A 6,255-nucleotide genomic window follows, 5' to 3' on the forward strand; every position below is an offset into this window, starting at 1 on the left:
CCCCTGGCCTCCCCCTTCACTCACCTGACGCCAGATCGAGCAGGCGAGGCGGCGGCCATGGCGATCCCAGACCCGCGACGGCCACGGTCTCGGGGGACGAAGCTGCTCGACTTCGGTGCCGGGAGAGGAGCCGCCCCTCCCATCCGTGTGGTTCCGCTCGAGGGCCGAGCGGTTCAGCGCGAGGCGAGTGCTCGACTGCTCCGACGCCTCAAGGTCTCCTCCCCTTCTCTCGCCCATCTTCTCCTCTCTGCGCCGCCGCCGTGATTTGCTCTAGTCCCTGATGCAGCCGATGCCCTCACGCAGGTGCACGAGGGATCCGAGGCCACCACTCAGGCGCGGCGCGGCGTAGTGCATCTCACGAATTCCACCACCAATCCTCGCCGCCGTTCATGCTCCGGCGTCACCAGGGCCGGCAATACGGCGACTTCCGCTTCTTCTTGTCTCGCGGCGCCTCCTCCAAGCCGCTCAAGGTACTCCCCTCCCCTCCCCTCCCCTCCCCTCCCCTTGCCGCCCCCAAATCTCCAATCTCTTCCATCCTCCGCGCCCGGCCTCACGAGCGAGATCATGAGAATTAGATGGGGCGGTGGATGGATTCCCTTGGCATCTGCTTGATGATTTCCCTTTGTGTAATGTATGATGACAGTTGAAACCTGAAGCTTTCTGTGCGCAGTCCAATCTTACGCATCTTCATTGATCCATTATTGTTAATGGGATTGTGGCAGGGGTGGGTGTGGCACTGTGGCCTGGGTCGCGGCTCGGTTCGGCACGGGGTCGATTACCTAGCACAGGCTCCATCAATTGGATTATCGCGCCTGCTCGGCGGCCTACAGATTCTCTCCTCACGCGTGTGTTTAGCTTAGTTCAATTCGGTGTGAAATCAATGTTTTACCTTCTGTTGTAGTAGGAGTAAGATGGCGCGATGAGCTCTGCAGAGCGGTGCAGAGTCCTCCTTCCATGCCAATAATTCAGATTTGTTCTACTACGTAATTGTCATTCATATGTGCCAGTTCTTGGATGGTCCTGCACGTATGGTTTCGTTTGCTGAATTTACACAAGCCACGCTGAGAATTCTTGCTACTGTATTGCTAATTCCGTCCGTGTACCCATCCTTACTGAATCCGTGTATACTGAATCTGGAAGAAACACTGCCTGAAGAAAACAGAGCATTTATCAGTTCAGAATTCTGCATCCCTTCTTGCCTGACAGCACGACCTGCTTGCCAAAATGATACAATACCCTTCATCCTTTTCCAGACCTGAATTTTCAGATTTGTGTTCGTGATGTTTCAAGCAAAGCATCAACTGATGTTCCCCTGACTGACCGCCGCATTCCATTGCAGCTGCAGCAGCAGCCATGAGGTGCCTGTAACAGGCTCATAATAGCAACGAGTGAGGCGAGACACAGCGGCTTGAGGTGCTCGGTAACCTCTACGGTGGATTGCCTTGTGTGCTGTGGACAAGGTTAAGGACGAGTGTGAGCGGCTATTGAATTCTACAGTTTCAAACCCCATTGAGAGTGTATATATGCGGCTTCTTTCGATATATTCTCCATGTTATAAGTTTCATGTCATCTCTTCTGAAAAAAAGATAACAAACACCGCAATTGTAGTGGTTTGTTGCCATCTGGCTTTTCGGATTTTTGAATCCCCTGTAATTTCTCTGTAAGTATCCCTAGATATATAGGACAAATTAATTCATATGCATGTCAGCTGCATGAACTAAGAGGGTCAGATGCAGAATTCAGTTTAGCTCGACTGTCATGTACATCCGTTCATTTTCTAGATGGACCAAAGGGAACTGGAATTTGGTTTTCTCACGTCTTTTGTTTTTGCTGTTCTCAATTGTATTTGTGTGGAATAGAATCTATGCAAACCATACCATTTTCTCATTCAAAACTAGTCATGACCAATTTATTATGCTTATCTTTGCTTATACTGTATTTTTTGTTCAGGAATCTGGAGTTCATGTATCATTATCAAACACAAGCTTGTTGAAGGGGTGGGTGTGGCTGGGAGAAAATGTTAAACAGGAAGGGAAGAAGCTGGATCACCACAAACGCCATGGAGGAGAAGCCCACAAATGTAAGTAGCACTACTGCTTTAAACCCCCAAAGATTTTTTTTCCTGAAGCAAAATTTTCATCAAGGCACAAACATCAAGTGTTTGTCACACTTGAAACTAATGTGCCGACGTGGCACAGCGCAGTGGATCTCACGAATTCCACCACCACTCCTCGCCGCCGTCCATGCTCCAACGTCAGCAGGGCCAGCAAGACGGCGACTTCCACTGGCTGTAAGCCATCAAAGCTTTGCATGCGTGAGGCCGGGTTGATGTTGACTTAATCAATCTCCCTGCTAGCGAGGACTTCCTATAGGTAGCACCAACTTAGCTGCTTGTGTAAATGTTGATGGATGCTCTGCGAAATATCTCTCACCACTAGGACGATTCGGGATTCAGTTTAACTCTTTACTTTGTTTCTTTGTTAGATTTTTGTGTTTATTGCATTCTGTAGCTTCCTCAAGAAGTAAAATGGTGTTGTGTCTAGTCCTCATTAACTACCTGTTTAGTTCCTTTACAGGAGTAGTTCAGTAATAAGTATATAAATACTCAGGCATTCATTATTTTGTTCATCCTGCAGCTTTGCAAGTATAAGCACCACCATTGTTTAGTTCCCAGGATCTCTTTGCTGTCATGTTGAATTTGGAGGTGATATGTTCTTCCGTTGAGTAACCAACGGTTGGGTTTCAACAACTAACAGTGTTACACCACCTTGATTTTCATGTGGTGTATATGTTTGTAAAGCACTTAGCAATTGGTAAGCCGGTTATCTAGTTAGCAAGCTTATTTTCTAAACATATGCTTATCTCATTTTAGTGAGCTCAGCTTCAGTCTTGTGCGAAAAATCCTATGGTTTTGTCTCTAATTGTGCTATTATCGATTTCTTGGTTTAAATCATGGGCCTGGTTTCTGGTGGAAATATAATTCACGGGCCTATGTGGCATCTGTTTTGATCTGTTTCACAGAGTGTTTAACTTATCTGGTTCAGAGGTGCTTTGACATTTCAACTTTTCTTACTTATGCTCGTGTAGTTGTCTCCCAATATTTATCTTCATGTTCAGACAGTTTCTTACTTCTGCACGCTTCTTCTATGCAGTTAAACACACATGTCTGGTTATCAAAGACTCATGTAGGATGGTCCCGAGCTCGAAACCATGGAGGCAGTGGCCTCTTCTCTGTCTCTGTTGGTTAGCACCTGGCCTTCTCGCTCTACTTTGTTTATCCTAGTGCCCACAACCTGGTCATCTCCACTCTCTTCTGACCTCCGCCTCACGGACGAGGTGAGATGGAGTGGTGGATCGATTCCCTTGGCATCAGCTTGATTATTTCTCTTTGTGTATGATGACAGTTGAAACCTGAAACATTGTGTATGAAGTCTAATCTTATGCATGCTCATTTATCCTTCTTGTTAATGGAATTGGGGCTGGCATAAAATGTTAAGCACGAAGGAAAGCAGCTGCATCACCACAAACGCCAAGGAGAAGCACACGAATGTAAGTAGTACTGCTGCTTTAAACTCCCAAAGGTTTTGTCTCTAGTAAAATTTTCATCGAGGCATAGACATCAAGTGTTTGTCACACTTGAAACTAATGTGCAAAGGTCAGAGAAAAACAAACAAGTGTGTGCATTGGGATCATTTACTGGTTGGTTGCTTACCGAAACTTAAGTTTTGCCTTCTAGCAATCAATGCATGCAAGCTGTGTATGCGCATGTCGACAGGTGCAGTTGTACTGTAGCGACAAATACATAGTTCTGCTGCATATATACACAATCCTCAAACAGGTGCATAGTAAGAACGAGTAGGGTGAGATAGAGCGGTTGGAGATGCGGTAGCTAGATTGCATTGAGTGTTGTGTACAAGGTTAAGGACGAGTATGAGCGGTTGTTGAGTTCTGTACTTACAAACGCCATTGAGTGTGTATACATGCGTCATCTTCCCATTCTCCATGTTACAAGTTTCCTGTAATCTGTTCTTGAAAAAGGTGACTCACACTGCAATTGTAGTGGTTTGTTCGCACCTAACCTGCAGATTTTCTAACCCCTTGTAACCTCTCTATATTTGTCCTTAGATATAAGAAAAATTAATTCATATGCATGTCAGCTGCATGAACCAGGAGGGTCAGATATAGAATTGAGCTTAGCTCGATAGTCTTGTACGCTTGTTCATTTTCTAGATGAACCTTAGGGCACCGGAATTTGGTTTTCTCATGTTGTTTTTTTAGTTGCCATTTCAACTGTATTTGTGTGGAATGGATTCTATGAAAACCATACCATTTTTTCATTCAGAAATAGTCATAACCAATTTATTATTGTTATCTTTGCTTACATTGTTATTTCGTTCAGGAATCTGGGTTCCCATGAAGCGTCCTCCAAGCTGCCCCCAATTCCCCACTCTCTTCTGACCTCCGCCTCACGACCGAGGTGAGATGGAGAGGTGGATGGGTTCCCTTGGCATCAGCTTGATGTTTTCCCTTTGTTTCTGACGACAGTTGAGACCTGAAACTTTGTGTATGCAGTCCAATGTTATGCATGCTCATTGATCCTTCTTGTTAATGGAATTGTGGCACGGGTGTGGCTGGGAGAAAATGTTGAGCAGGAAGGGAAGCAGCTGGATCACCACAAACGCCAAGGAGAAGCCCACAAATGTAAGTAGTACTATTGCTTTAAACTCCTACGAACCTTGTCCTGAAGTAAAATTTTCATGGAGACACAGACATCAAGTATTTGTCCCACTTCACACTAACGTGCAAAGGTTAGAGAAAAACAAACAAGTGCATGCTTTGGCATCAATTGCTGGAGGCTTGCTTACCAAAACTTAAGCTTTTCCCTGAAGCAATCACTGCATGCAAGCTGTGTATGCGCATGTCGACAGGGGCAGTAGTACCATGGCGACAAATACACAACTCTGCTGCATATATACAGTCCTCTAATAGGTCCACAATGCTATGAACGAGTGAGGCGAGAAATAGAGTCTGGAGATGCTTGGTAACCTCTACGGTGCATTGCCTTGAGTGCCGTGGACAAGGTTAAGCAGGAGTGTGTGTAGCTGTTGAATTCTGCAGTTTCCAACGCCATTGAGTGTGTATATATGCGTCATCTTTCCATTCTCGATGCAATAAGTTTCCTGTAATCTATTCTGAAAAAAGATAACTCACACTGCAATTATATTGGTTTGCTGCCATCTAGCTTACGGATTTTTGAATCCCTTGTAACCTCTCTATAATTGCCCCTAGATATAGTAGAAATTAATTCATATGCATGTCAACTACATGAACAAGGAGCGTCAGATACAGAATTCAGTTTAGCTCGATAGTCATGTGGATTTGTTCATTTTCTAGATGAACCAAAGGGCGGTGGAATTTAGTTTTCTCATGTTCTTTTTGTAGTTGCCAACTTGCCTTTTGAACTGTATTTGTGTGGAATGGATTCTATCCAAACCATACCATTTTCTCATTCAGAACTAGTCACAACCAATTATGGTTATCTGTGCTTACATTGTTATTTTTGTTCAGGAATCTCGGTTTCCATTTTGAAGTTATAGTTGTTGTACTGAAAGAAAAGGAACTCTCTTCTCTGCGAAAACACAATGGAAATACAGTTGCGAGGAGAGGGCTCGGCTGCTCCGACGCCTCAAGGTCTCCTCCCCCTCTCTGGTACCCATCTTCTCCTCTCTACGATGCCGCCCTGATTTATTCTAGTCCCTGATACGGCTGATGTCCTCATGCAGGTGCACGAGAGATCCAACGCCCTTGGTGCTGGCAAGGCGCAGCAAAGCGGATCTCATGAATTCCACCACCACCGCTCGCCGCCGTCAGCAGGACCAGCAAGGCTGCGACTTCCGCTTCTTCCTGTTCCGTGACGTGTCCTCCAAGCTGCCCCAATTCTCCACTCTCTTCTGACCTCCGCCTCACCAGCGAGGTGAGATGGAGTGGCGGATTCCCTTGAGTCTCTTGGCCAGAGCATGTATGCAGTCCAATCTTATGCATGTCAATGGAATTGTGACGGGTATGGCTGGGAGAAAATGTAAGCAGGAAGTGAAGCAGCTGGATCTCTGCACGCAACAAGACGCTCACCACAACGCCAAGGAGAAGGCCACAAATGTAAGTAGTACTACTGCTTTAAAGTCCCAAAGATTTTGTCCTGAAGCAAAATTTTCGTCGTGACACAGACATCACGTGTTTCTCACACTTGAAACTAAG

General features: G+C 45.6%; 1 long non-coding RNA gene across 1 annotated transcript; it reads left to right on the plus strand.

Moving 5' to 3' along the window:
- The first annotated feature begins 2,064 nt into the window (after positions 1-2,064).
- On the plus strand, positions 2,065-5,822 carry LOC119325725. Its single transcript, XR_005157655.1, has 3 exons — positions 2,065-2,080; positions 5,569-5,691; positions 5,784-5,822. It is a non-coding gene; the product is annotated as an uncharacterized LOC119325725 (long non-coding RNA).
- The last annotated feature ends 433 nt before the right edge of the window (positions 5,823-6,255 follow it).

The sequence above is a fragment of the Triticum dicoccoides genome, chromosome 6B (genome assembly GCF_002162155.2).
Source record: "Triticum dicoccoides isolate Atlit2015 ecotype Zavitan chromosome 6B, WEW_v2.0, whole genome shotgun sequence".
Taxonomy (NCBI): domain Eukaryota; kingdom Viridiplantae; phylum Streptophyta; class Magnoliopsida; order Poales; family Poaceae; genus Triticum; species Triticum dicoccoides.